The following is a 15,079-nucleotide window of genomic DNA, read 5'->3' on the forward strand; positions in this document are numbered from 1 at the left end:
AGTTCTAGTGTACTCCCCCAGATCTGCACATCACTTCCTGCTCTCAACTAACTAAGCACTTTTCTTAATTTAACATTAAGAAAAATTGTATTTGTTATAAAGACCAAGTTGGAGGGATGGTGCCTGGGTGACTCAGTGGGCTGAGCGGCTGGCTCTTGATTTTGGATCAAATCATGATCTTGAAGTCTTGGGATGAAGCATCACATCAGACTCCCGCTCACTGGGGAATCTACTCAAGGGTCTTCCTCTCCCTTTGCCCCTTTCCCTGCTCCCTCTCTCTCTCTCTCTCTTTCTCTCTCTCTCTCCCTCATAAATAAATAAATACATAAATTACCAACTTGGCATTTATCCAGGAAGTCCAGGAAATCCACTGAAGGGTTTCTGGCCACATGGTGCCAGATCAGATTTGGATTTTAGAAAGATTATTCTGGTGTTAGTACATAGGAAATCAGCTAACAGATCTTTGCAATAGTTTGGCTGGGAAATGATAGGACCATAGGAAAGGGGAGAGTGTACTGATGTAAGGATGTGTCAGACACAGAATCAATAGGATTGGTTTCTGTTTTAGATAATGGATGGCCCATTTTATTACCAACCAATATATTGAATATAAAACAAGGAGCTAGTCGGAGTGAAAACCAGGTAAAAAAAAGTTTTTACTAGCTGAATTTCACTTGGTTTTCATTTCACCAAGCAACTTGCTCTTTTTGTATTATGTGTAATGGGAAATAAGGTCTTTCAAATTCCCATTCAGATGTTCTAACCTCCATGAGGCCAGCTCAACCCTAGAACAGTTGAACTCTCCTCCCTCTTCTGGGTTTCTTGTATATTGCCTAGTTACTGGCTCTATCTCTACATCATACGTTTACGATATCATACATTTACCTGTCTCTACTACTGTGTGCTTCTTGAGATTGGAGCTTATGTTTCAACTATACATGTTTATCCAAGAATGGCAAAATGCCAGGCACATAACAAGCAATGTATAAATAATTTTGAGTTAAATTTCTTAAGATAGCTTCTTATAGATCAAGATCTGTAGAATATAAATATTATCTTTATTATAACCAATTTATTAGTGCTCTCCAAATAAATACACAATGAGGTATCTGTAGACACATTAAAACAATCTTGGATCCATCAATTACTAGCTGTGTGACACTGGAAATAAATATTTTGAACTTCCAGAGTCAGATTTATAATCTAAAACCTAGGTATAATGATACCTGTTTGATCCATCAAACATAACTGTGTGATTAGGATGAGAGGACATCCCTAAGAGCAATCTTCAAAACCACAAAGAATACAAAGAATATAGGTATGCAATTTATATGTTACCCTGAGGAATAGTTTTTTTAAATCATGCATTTTTTTTATCTTTTTATACTTTCTGAAAGCTATGCAATATGTAAATATGCTATTACATTTTTAGGCTACATTTTATGACTAAAATATAGGAATAACAGGAACCAATATTCAAATATACTCTATTCTTCCTCATTTTTGTAGAAAGTCAATCTTTTATCACTGAACTTTCTAAAATTTACATATTTTTACAAAATATAAACTTTATCCTGAGCTGTATTAGGATGAAAAGCAATTAATTATCACTGGAATTTATTCTTGCAAATCATAAAACCAATCATTAGAAACATGTGGCATTCATTCTTTAATTCCTGAGTTTTACATCCTAAAAAAAATGAAGTGTTGAAGAAGAAAAGATATTCAGCCATAAATAAATAAAGTACAGAAGAGAAAATCAGTAGAAAAAAATCAACAAAACTTAGAGTTGGTTTTCTGGAAGGATAAACAAAATTGGCAAACCCCTAACCAGATCAACTGAGAAAAAAGAAAAGACTCAAATAAATATTACTGATACCACAGAAATAAATGTTAAGAGGCAACTATAAACATTTTCTCACCAACAAATGGGATAACTTAGAAGAAATGGTAAATTCCTAAAAAAAAAAAAAAATTACAACACACCAAAAACAGGAAGAATAGAAAGTCTGAGCAGATCTATAATTAGGAAGGATATTGAATCAGTAAACAAAATCTTCCAAAGAGGTCCAGGAAAATCTGAGACTAGATGGCTTCACTAGTAAATTCTACCAAACATTTTTTTTTTTCCAAACATTTTTTTAAAAGATTAATGCCAATCCTTCTTAAACTCTTCCAAAAAGAAATTAAAGAAGACAAAAGAAAAGGAAAGACATCCTGTGTTCATGGATTGAAAGATTTCATATTGTTAAAATGTCTATACTAACCAAAGTAATCTGTAGATTCAATGCCATTCTTATCAAAATCCTATTAGTATTTTTTACAGAAACAAAAAAATAAAATAAAATTCAGATGGATATCACATAAGAGCCCTGATAGGCAAAACTATCTTGAGAAAGAAGGAAAAGCTAGAGGCCTCACACTTTCTGATTTCAAAATATTTTACAAAGCTAGAGTAAACAGTACAGTGCTGACATAAAAACAGACACATAGGTCAATGGAACAGACTAGAAAGCTCAGAAATAAATCCTATCTATAAGGTCAACTGATTTTTGACAAGTCCCAGTAAACCACAGTGGGGAAAGGACAGTCTCTTCAGTGAATGATGTTGAGAGAATTAGATATCTACATGCAATGGAGTGAAACTGGATCCTTATCTGACACCATACAGAAAATTCAACTCAAAATAAATTTAATACTTGAATTTAAAACCTCAAACTGTAGAACTCCTAGAAGAAAACAGGAAAAAAATCTTCATGATATTGGTCTTGGCAAAGATTTCATAGATATGACAGGTAACAAAAGCAAAAACAGATAAATGGGACTACATTAAAGTAAAAACTTTCCTTGTAGGCAAAGGAAACAATCAAAAGGGTGAAAGGGCGAGCTTTGGAATGGAAGAAAATCCTCAAATCATATTTCTGATAAAGATTTAATATCCTAAATATATGAAGAACCCCTCTACTCAATAGCAAAAAAAAGCTCACAAATGGCCTGATTTAAAAAAAAAAAAACCTCAAGACTTAAATAGACATTTCTCCAATAAAGACATGCAAATGGTCAATAGATATATGAAAACGTGGTCAATGTCACTAATTCTCAGAAAAAATGCAAATCAAACTCACAGTGAGATAATACTACACAGTTGTAATAGACGGCTATTACCAAAAATTTAAAAAAAAAGACAATTGTGTGTGAAGATGTAGAGAAATTGAAGCACTAGTAACACTATTGCTGGGAATGTTAAATGGTGCAACCATTATATTAAACAGTATGGAGATTCCTCAAAAACTAAAAATAGAACCACACCATGATCCTGCAATCCCACTTCTGAATATATACCCAAAATAATTGAAATCAGGATCTCAAAGAGACATCTGCACTCCTGTGTTCATTGCAGCATTATTCACAATAGCTAAATAAGGAAACAACATAAATATCTGTCCACAGATGAATGGATAAAGAAAATGTGTTATATACATGCAATGTAATATTATTCCCTTAAAAAGAAGTTCTGAAATATGAAACAACGTGCATGAACCTTGAAGACATTATGCGAAGTGTAATAAGCCAGTCACAGAAGGACAAATACTGTATGATTCTACTACATGACTTATTTAGAATAGTCAGACTCAGAATCAGAGGATAGAATGGTAGATACTTGGGGCAGGGAGAAGTGGAAAATGTGGAGCTGCCATAAAAGGGCATAAAGTCTCAATTATGAAAGATGAGTAAGTTCTAATGATCTGCTGTATATCATGCCTACAGTTAACAATACTGCATTGTATGGCTAAAAATGCATTCATGATAGTGAATTCCATGGTAAGTACTCTTTCCACAATAAAATTAAAATTTTAAAAGTTGCCTCATTGATTTTTAAATTATGCCTTCAAAAAATTTGGAATTTGCCATTCTCAAGGATTATGTGGTTCATGTCCTTAAACTAACTCAATAAGCATATCAACATGTTTTCTATTAAAGAAATTTCTTTCATTAAATAGATTAAAAGATACTTCGTCATTGCTGAAAGCAGCTGCAAACTTTTTAAATTATACAATGCCTTCTTACTGAATGAACATTTACTTAGCTAAGAAAGCAAGAAAGAGAGAGAAGGAGGGAGGGAGGGAGGGAGGGAAAGAAAGAAAGAGAAAAAAGAGAAAGAAAGAGGAAGGAAGGAAGGAAGGAAGGAAGGAAGGAAGGAAGGAAGGAAGGAAGGAAGGAAGGAAGGAAGGAAGGAAGGAAGAAGAAAGAAAGAAAGAAAGAAAGAAAGAAAGAAAGAAAGAAAGAAAGAAAGAAAGAAAGAAAGAAAGAGAGAGTTGCATATCATCTTGCCCATTTCCTTAGGCACTGTTGATGAGTATAGTCAATTTCTCTTTGTGACCCCAATTTTTCTCTGGTTTTCGCTGACCATTCCCTGTTGTCGGCATATGATATCTATATAAATTTTAACACCATCAGTTAAGCAGAGTACTAATATAAAGAGAATGGGCTTTGGATCTTGCCTTCACCTATTATTAGCTAGGTGACCTTACACAAGTGAGTGACTTCAAACACAAAATATGGTGTGTAGGATCCTATAATCAAACCTTAGGCAAAACATATGAAGTCTGTTAGTTCTTCCTTCCTTCTTTCTTTCCTTTTTAAGGAAGTTCTGGCCTTAAGCTGAATAAATGAAAACCAATAGTCTCTTGAAAAAAAAAAAAAAAAAAGAATAAGAAAAAGAATGTTTAGCAATTTCCAATCCTCACTAAAATAATAACCTATCCTGAATCTTTCATATTATATTTTATACTAGATGATTTAACTTTATCATCAAAATATACAAATCAAAGTTATTAGCAAATCTGATTAAAATAAAGGTGTAGCATACTTGATTATATTTGCTCATTACTTTTCTTTATATTTTTTTCTTACTATGTTGTGAAATAAAATAGTCACAAGGCCTGCATATGAAAGCTGCAATTAAAGGTCAAGGCTTCCTAAAGCACCCTGGGTAAACATGTTATTGTAGTAAATTGTTCTTCCATTTTTTAGAGATTTAAAAGGATGGGTGTAGTGGAGAAATAATGATAGTGGTAAATTCCCTTAAGAGAGACAAAGTGGTTTGAATTTGTTATAAAATTTGATTGAAAATAAGCTTTAAGAGATTATTTTTAACCTATAAATGCATGGTTTCTAATTCCACTTTCATATCTCTAAGGGAAAAAAAACCCTGTTAGATCATTACTTTTACAGTGTGCATAGGGTCCCCAAATAATAATTTTTCAAAGTATTTTTGATGTGAAAGATAAAATCCTGCCCTTGATATTAAAAAATATTATCAGGGCAGTAATGCTGCTCATCTAAATTGAAGGATTATCACTATTAAATTGAACATGTATATTTCTGTAGGACATCTATAATCCCCAATTTTTGGAACAATGATTTTCATCTTTATTTGCCTGTCAAACATCTATAATTCAGATTAACTTGACAGCTTTATGAGACATGATAATTCTGTCCAATTGAATGCAACAGGGTAGGGATTTTTTTTTCTACCAAGAAGCCCTAACAATATTACAAATATCAATGCAACATCTAGCTATCACATTAATGATAGTATTTTGTTCTTAGATGACTAGATTAAAAGTCTTCTATATGTATTAAAAAGTGATAATAATCTCCAATAACAAAAAAAAATCTTAAAATAATTCTTCTTGTCCTTAGTTTTCATTTGGCCAAGAACATAAACTAGTCCTTTATCGTACAACAGCATACAGTTGCTAAAAAAGAGGATCACATGGAAATTTGGGCTGACAAGTTATGACCTAATGGAGGAATTGTGTCAAACCACAAAGAAGCAAATCCACGAAGAAGTCTTCACAAAAGCATGAAGACTGTGTTGTTTTTCTGATTGTAAGTGGCATCAAGGGGTGCTTGGGTAGCTCAGTCCTTTAGGTGGTTTAAGCCATCTGCCTTAGGCTCAGGTTGTGATTCTGGGAATGAGCTCTGTGTTGGGCTCCCTGCCTGGCAGGGAGTCTGCTTCTCTGTCTCCCTCTACTCCTCCCCGCTGCTCCTCCCTGCTGTTGCTGCACACACTCTTTCTCTCAAATAAATAAATAAAATCTTAAAAAAAAAAAAAAGTGACATCAAGAGTCTTTTCCAGCTGCTACTAAATTCCCTTCCCTGTCACAAATTCTACTGTTCAGGACAAATTCTTCTCAGTTTATGTCTCAAAGAAGAATGGTGGTTTTTGTTTCTAATGTGTTTGTTACAGATATATATTTAAGAAAAAAAAATGGCTTTGCTTAATGTTTTACTTGAAGTTGATGTAGACAGTCCAGGAAGTTTCCTGGATACTTTCTGAAAGGCAACAGGGCAAAGCAGGCAAGGCCAGGTCTTTGGCTGAAGGGTTGATATACCCCCAGATGATTCTGTATTGTATAAATGTCAGAAGCAAGTTGGTCCTACGATGGTTACTATTCACCTTGGAGACTGTGCATCAGCCAGATTCAAGACACAAAAGGTGAATGGGTATTGAAAGTCTAACAGGGGAAGGCAAGTATCTTGAACACAAATGGTGCCTACTAAATGCCCATCACAGTAGGAGAAAAACAGTGGGTGGGATTGCAGGCCTTTAGAGAACCATGGCTGCAGTTTTGCTTTATTTTTCTCTTTCTCTTTTAGATACTAAAGCAAAAGCATACAGTGTAGGCTTGTTTAATAAAAATAAAAACCTCACAGATAGCATACTGAGGTGCTTTGCCAAAGTAAAAGAACTGTTTATAGAAACTATTTAAGGGAACCTGTCTTGTTGTTGTTTTTGTTCAGAAAAAGGGCATATTTGTAGTTTACTTATTGCTGTTATTGTTAACCATTATTTAAGAATCTAGCTCATAATGTCTGTCTATTTTTAAACAATCCGTAGGATATTTGGTAATGTTTTGAAATAAAATGAAATTTTGTTTATTAAGGAAATTGGGAGCATTTGGGGCCTATTTTGATGAAACAACTAACACCTTACAAAAAAGACAAATGATTATAAGCTAGTGTGAGTACAAGAAAAAGAATACCATTCTATGAACATAAGTGACAAAGGTTCAATAATCATCATTATTAATTAACTGATAATAAAAGCTCTCATTATCTCAAATGTTCACCAGTTAGCTATATATAAAAAAAAAACAAGTTTACACAAAGCAACCATACCATTTATGGGGTAGACGATCTGGTATTTTTAATCTCGTTTACCAATTGATAGTATGTTAATTAAGTAATTTTCATAGGAAAATGGTCTAATAATGTAACTAACATTGATGATGTATTGTCATTTTGGTCACATAAAGACTTCACAAAATCTAGGCTGAAAGAAGTAATAATAGTTAATTAGCTTTAGTTTTCCACAATTCAAAACAATAACAACAACAAGTCTTCCTTACAAACGTTTATATATCCACTTAAATAGAAAACATAGCAAGCCAACATGGGTGATGAGAAATTCTAGGAATAAAGAAAGCACACCAAAAAGAAACAAATTCTCAAAATATAAACTTGGGGTAAGGTAATAAATGAAAAACAAGTCTATCAAAGATGTTTGATATAATAACAATAAATGTTAATATTTGGTTACTAAGAAAACCATGAAAATAATTTCTATCCTGAGATACTATATTTTCTCTCAGGCTGGGAAAGATTAGAAAGAACATTAAAGTCTGGGATTAACTGGCTGTGAAAATAGAAGACCACATGTATATCATTGATAAATAAAACATTCCTGGGCATCTGGGTGGCTGAGAGGTTGAGCATCTGCCTTCAGCTCAAGGCATGATCCTGGGGTTCTGGGATTGAGTCCTACATCGCTCTCCCCACAGGGAGCCTGCTTCTCCCTCTGCCTATGTCTCTGTCTCTCTCTTTCTGTCTCTCATGAATAAATAAAACCTTTAAAAAAATCATTCCTAAAGGAAAATTTAGCAATATGGATCAAAATATTTTACAAAGTTATCTGCTTACTCTTCCTCCAACAATTCTAAGAATTTATCCTAATGAAGGAAAACCAAACATATTCCCTCCAGTTTTGTTTATGATAGAAAAAAAAATCCAACAACAAAGATTTAGCTAAAGAATTTATGATAGTTTAATTTTTTTTTGATAGTTTAATTTTTATCAAATACAGTTTTGTGTTAAGAACTGGGCATGTATCTACATAAAAGATCATTGGCAGCTTAAAATAATGATATAAGTGAAAATGAAGATCACAAAACCTTACATAATGAGCAATACATATACAATATATATACATATATGTGCATAACATGCATACACATATATATATTTACATATATTAGCAGTGACTATCTCCAACTGTTAAAGTCCAGATTGTTTTGCTTTTTCTTATGACTTTTCTGTTTTTTAGTTTTTTTGCAGTTATTACATATCATTGATGAAATAGGGAAAAAAATAAAGATAATTTTAGTTCCAATTCATAGCTAATTCTAATATATAAATCAGACAAGCATTCATACCATAGATAGGCAGTATGTCTAATAGTTAAGGTTAATGCTTCTGACTACCGTATGGTCTGAGTTCAAGTCCCAGAGTCATGAGTTACCAGCTGTGTAACTTAGCCAAGTTACTTAACATCTTTGAGCCAAGGTTTCCTTATGTGTAAAATATATTAATTGTTCCTTATTAGATTTTGGATGACCAAGTGAGTTAAGGTGCATAGAGACCAATGAACCATAGTTGCTTCACAGTAAGCACTACATAAGGATTACCAATTATTATTTTCCCCACTTGAATAAAGGCACCACAAAGACAAATATTTTTTATCTATTTTGTTCACTGACAGATTCCCAGGACATGGAACAGTACATAGTAAGCAATAAATATACGATGAATGTATATAGGTAGAAAGGAAAGGGAAGAAAAAAGGAATATTTCCTTTATTTTTTATTTCCTTTATTTTAAAAAGAATTATAACTCACATATAATAACATGGCAGGGATATTACTAATATTGAAGATTATGTGATTATTCTGGTGTATTTGAATACCTTTTATCTAATTTGGTTCTTCTTTAAGTTAAATAAGAAAAATATAGATTCTGTACCTTTTGTTAGAAATCTCTGTGATTAAAAAAAAAAAAGAAATCTCTGTGATTAATTTTTTCTCATGTGTACTGGAACAGATTTTGATCATTGGTTGACTTAATTTTGAACTTTTATATTATCACCTAACTCTAGGTCCATATTTTCCCTTTAACTTACATGGAGATCCATTTATTTTAGAGGAGAACCACACTCTACAAGGACACGGGGGGATAAAAAATATAACATGGTAGTGTTTGGATAGCCCTGAATGGCAGAGTTTGAACAGTGTAAAATGTTTCATATTTTCCTTAAGGATATGTAAATGCTTTGAAAATGTCATGAAGTGATTGTCTTTGCTGGAAAGACCATTTTCATTATTGAGGAGTATTGTGGTAGAATGTTATCAGGTTAGCCAGCCTACTTTTAAGGCATCTTCAAAACAGATTAGTCATCAAATAACAATGACCCTTAGGAAGCCAATTGTGGACTTCCATTTGAGATTAAAGTAAAACTATTTCATAAAATCATTTCTAAAACAACAAGGAGAAAAAAACACAGTATCAGAAACTATCTTTGGTAAAAACAGAAGACATCTGCAACCCTAATCGCAATACATAAGGGCTATAAATGGAAAGAAGTACGACTAGAAAAGAAGAAAATCATACTTAAATGTTGATGGAAATATCAATGAGGAGAAAACTCATTTACCACTACAAAAGTCTAGAAAGACTCAGGATTGTAAACTTAGTGAGCTCAGCAGAGACACAGGCAGAGGGAGAAGTAGGCTCCATGCAAGGAGCCTGACGTGGGACTCGACCCCAGACTCCAGGATCAGGCCCCGGACTGAAGGCTATGCTGAACCGCTGAGCCACCCAGGCTGCCCTCTCCAATTCTTACTCGCAGCTACCAGGCCTGTCAACCCCCCAAAGAAACCAGATGTTTATATTCTGGATCTCAAGAGGCTCCAGAGTAGTGCAATTCTGATGTAAAACTACCAGTTATACTTAAGGGTGAAATAATTACACAAATAATTGGAATTATTCTCATGCAAGATTTGTCTATTCTCCATTAATTTATTTTTCCAATTATTTTTCACATTACGGCCTCATAGATATTTATTTTGTACTTTGAGTTATAATCCAGCATTACTTAATCTCTTATCAAATTATGCCATCTTTGATTATTGATAGCTCTTTCAGTTGGTTCTTGTGTCATTTTGATATGTCATCATCATGGTGTTGGTATTATTGTTTTAGCACTTCCTAGTGCTTACTTTCTGTCACTACAAGATGCTCTGGGGTTATTTTGAATATCCAGTCTTGGTCCTACAATCAGCTATTTCCTCCAGAAGTCTTGTTTTCTGTTATCAGAGAATTGCATTAGAAACTCAAATCTGGATGCTAAGTGTGCTATCTTTCTGTTTCTGATTTCTAGCCTAAGTCCCTTGTGGTCTGAGAAAACACAGTGTATTATTTCTATATTTAAAATTTGTTAAGGTGGAGGCACTTAGATGGCTCAATGAGTTCAGTGTTGGACTTTGATTTCAGCTCAGGTCATAATCTCAGAGTTGTGAGATCAGGCCCTGCATCAGGCTCTGTGCTAGGTGTGGAGCCTGCTTAGGATTTTTTTCTCTTCTCTCTCTGCCCCTTCCCCTCAATTAAAAAAAAATATTAATACTAAGGTCTGTTTTGTGGCCCAGAATGTGGTATATCTTGGTGAAGCTTGAGAAAAACATGTATTCTGCTGTTATTGTATGCAGTATTCTATAAATATCAATCATAAATAAATTGATAATGTTGTTCAGGTCAGCTACATTCTTACTGATTTTCTGCTTGTTTAATTTGTCAATTACTGTCAGAAGGTGTTGAAATCTAATTGTAAGAATAGATCTGTCTATCTCTCCTTTCAGTTCTAACAGATTTTACCTAACATTTTTATTCTTTGTTGGGTACATACATGTTTAGGATTGTTAAGTCTCCCTAAAAATTGCTTCCTTTATCATTATGTAGTACCCCTCTTTATCCTTGATTATTTTTGTTGTTTTGAAGTCTGCTTTGTCTGAAACTAATACAGCTACTACTCTAGCTCTATCTTGATTAGTGTTTGCATGGTACATCCTTCTCCATCCCTTTATTTTTAACTGATCAGAGTCTTTACATTTAAAGTGGGTTTCTTATAGACAATATATAGTTGTGTTTTTGTCTCCTCTGACAATCTCTGCCTTTTAACTGGTGTATTTAGACTAACCGCATTTATATTGATTTACTTAGATTCATGTAAATAATGTTTGTAACTGTGGTCTAGTTATGAGCAGAGCCTTCTTTTTTTATGCCTTCTCTGGTTTTGATTGAGCATTTTGTATGATTCCACTTTATCTCCTCTTTTAGTGGATCAATTATATTTACTTTAAAAAAAAACTTTTAGTAGTTGTTCTAGAGTTTACAGTATATGTTTGTAACTTATCTAAGTCCATCTTCAGATAACACTATTTCACTTGGTTTTAGTTCCTTATAGCAGAATAAACTCAATTCCTCCCTCTTGCCCCCTATGGCTGTCATTCATTTTACTTATCCACATGCTATACTCACTTAATACATTGCTGCTGTTATTGCTTTTTTTTTTAAGATTTTATTTATTTGAGATAGAGAGAGAGAGAGAGAGCAAGAGAGAGCATAAGCAGGGTGAGGGGAAAAGGGAGAAGTAGACTCCCTGAGAAGCAGGGAGTCTGATGCAGGTCTACCTTCCTGGGACTCCAGGATCATGACCCTAGCTGAAGGCAGACACTTAACTGACTGGGGCACCCAGGCACCCTACTATTATTGCTTTAGAACAGTTTTCTTAAAAAAAAATTAAAAAAAAAAACAATTTTCTTTTAGATCAATTAAGAATAGGAATAATAAATTATTTTACCCTACCTTATTTCATCTCTGGTGCTCTTCTTTTCTTCATATAAATTCATATTCCTGACTTATATCATTTCCTTCTGCCCAAAGAACATATTTTAATATTTCTTGCAAAGCAGATGTGCTGGTAATAAATTACCTTAGTTTTTGTTTGTCTGAGTCTTATTTCTCCCTCACTTTTGAAGGATAATGTCATTAGGTATAGAATTTTAGGTAGGAGGTTGTTTTTCCATCAACAAGGTAAAGTCTTTCTTCTTCAGAAGTAAGCCTTTATTATGGAAAAAGCCTTAGGTGTTTTCCACATTACCTTTTCTCTTCCCCTGCCAGAAACACTAAGGGATCTTTCCCAGATCATCACTAAGGGAACCTGGTAAGGTTCTTGGAAGTAAAACTCCAAAAGTGTGTGGGTTCTCCATTTGGGGGGTTGACAGTCTCAACTGTGACTCCCAGAAGTCTACCATTGTATGCTAATCCCCAGTTACCCTCTAGCAATTAATCAAAATTATTCTTTTAGTGTTCCTATCAATTTCTGGCTCCAGTGTCTTCTGCTCCGGGTAAGTTGATCTCAGATGAGACTCTGTATTTGCCTATTTCCCCAGATTTCAAGGTGATGATTTGCTCTGAAAACTCAGTCCTCTCATGGGTCCAAGAAAAACCATTAATTTTGTTTGTTCCATTTTTGGTTTTGGTAAAGACAGGAGTGACAATTTCCAAGCCCTTTACATATCAGAGCTAAAACCCAAAATGTGAATTTAAAATTTTGATGATAAAAGTTCAAAATTAAAAGTTAACTTTGGAATCAAACAAAAAATTTGAGCAGTTGATTTTTTATCTTATGATATAAAAACATATACAGAAAACAATACTATCTGCCCTGAAAATTATTTACAAATCACTTCCAACTATATTCATCTATTCCACTCAAATATTCCCTGAGGGATAAAGACAGCTGCAATGTTGACTATAACATAGACTTCATATTGGTCATTCACATAATATAGAGGAGTGGAAATTTTTAACTTTTAGCACAGTAAGCATAAAGAGAAATTGATGAGAAATGAGGAGCAATTGGTTGCTTTCATTTTCATATTAACACTTTTAAAGAAAACATTTTATGAAAAATATTCCTAAAGCAAGTCTATATCTTTATTGATGCTATTTAAAAAAAATATTTACAACTTTAATCATCATTAGTTGATGTTAATTATCTTACTAAAAGTAGAATAAAAAATGATACTTCCATCATGCAGGTTTTCATGATGCATTGACGATTATTTGAGTAGGAGTTATGACACTAATTGATTAAATGCTATAATTTTTCAATGGGTTATTATAAGAAGAAACAAATACCATAATGAACCATGAGTAATGTATACTTGGGACTAATAGTGGGAATAAATTAAGGCACACTAGTATGCTAATGACAATGGATAATGGTTTGGATGATGTGGACAACTCAGGTCCCATTTCTTCATTCCTAGCCCTGTGAGTTATCTAAATAACATCTAGAAAACACCAGTACAGATGATTCAGCAAGTGTATGTCTTTAACTTTCTTATACAGAATATTCCATCAAAAAATATTTGATTTAGCTAACACATTTCTCCAGACTTAAAAATGCTCTACACAAGGATATACTAAATGCTTAATAGCATTAAGAGTGATAGGAATGTGTAGAATGTCCCCTATTATAAATGACCTACAGTGCTAGGTCATTTATATCTCTATAACCATACTAGTTTATTTTTTTAAAGAAATATTCAATTTGGAAATTTTTTTTCTGAAAAATCACTGGTGGTAACTTTTTGAAATATCAGAAAATCCGACCACACTAAGCTAGAAATTCTACATAGTAACTAACAATTATCTAGAACTGAACATAGGTCCAGATCTATACACACCAGGATGATCAATCAACAAAAAATGAAGGTTTAGCTTTAATTTTTGAGCAGTCTCCCTTAGTGCAAAAACTGTCTCTAGAAGTCTTCCAGTAACTTAAGTGTAGCTTATATTCACCTACTTTTTAAATTATTATTATTATTGAGGAAACCCTGAATTCATTGACCTAAACTGAAAGCAAGTGTTTTAGATTGATTATTTAAGCCTTGGTTCCCAATGTAATTCGTGTACATGCTTTACAGAACTATGCACTAGAAGACCTCAGTTGTTCCTTTCTGAGAAATGTTTCCTACTCTAACTTGTGCCATTCTCTTACCTTACCTGATTTTCCTCTTAGGACATTTGAGTTCAGGATCCCTGATTTATAGTCAGATCAACTTAGGTTAAATCTCATTTCTACTACTTACAGGTTGTAAAACTTGGAGCAAATCAACCAATCTTGTTGAGTCTCAGTATTAGTAAATGAATGAATGAATAAATAAATAAATCTAGGGATGCTGGGTGGCTCAGCGGTTTAGGCGTCTGCCTTCGGCCCAGGGCATGATCCTGGACTCCCAGGATTGAGTCCCGCATCGGGCTCCCTGCATGGAGCCTGCTTCTCCCTCAGCCTGTGAGCAGCCTGTGAGCCTGCTTCTCCCTCAGCCTCTCTCTCTCTCTCTGTGTCTCTCATGAATAAATAAATAAAATTTTAAAAATAATTAAATAAATAAATAAATCTATCACTCAGTGTACAATCAAGAAAACAGAGCTCCTATGAACCTTATTGGAATAAATACCTTACATAATCTTGGGGCTGCAGTTTGGACAGGCTGGACATCTGGGAAAAGGAGTTGGAGCATCAGAGAAAGTCACTAATTAGTCTTATTCACTGGCACTGTGTACAAGTCAGAGTTTTCTGGAAAATTCAAGAGTCCAAGCCTGTTTAACCACCAAAATAAAGCTAGGAGGAGTCAATTTCTGGAGAGGTCCATGAGAACCCATGGCCTCTGTTTATCCATTTGCCCAAAGTCAAGAGTCTGATCTGGATCTGCTGCTGCTGTTGGCCAGAAAGCAAGTTCAATACAAGGCAAAAAAATAGGAAGCTGGAACCCAGTGGGCACTTCTGTCTCTGACTACCACAATTATCTGTGAGTAATGACTGTTTCCTTCACTTCCATCCTCCAAGTCTCGCATAAGTTCCTCCTTTAGCCTACTCTAACAAAAACTTGAT

The sequence above is a fragment of the Canis lupus genome, chromosome 20, assembly GCF_048164855.1.
Source record: "Canis lupus baileyi chromosome 20, mCanLup2.hap1, whole genome shotgun sequence".
Classification (NCBI taxonomy): domain Eukaryota; kingdom Metazoa; phylum Chordata; class Mammalia; order Carnivora; family Canidae; genus Canis; species Canis lupus.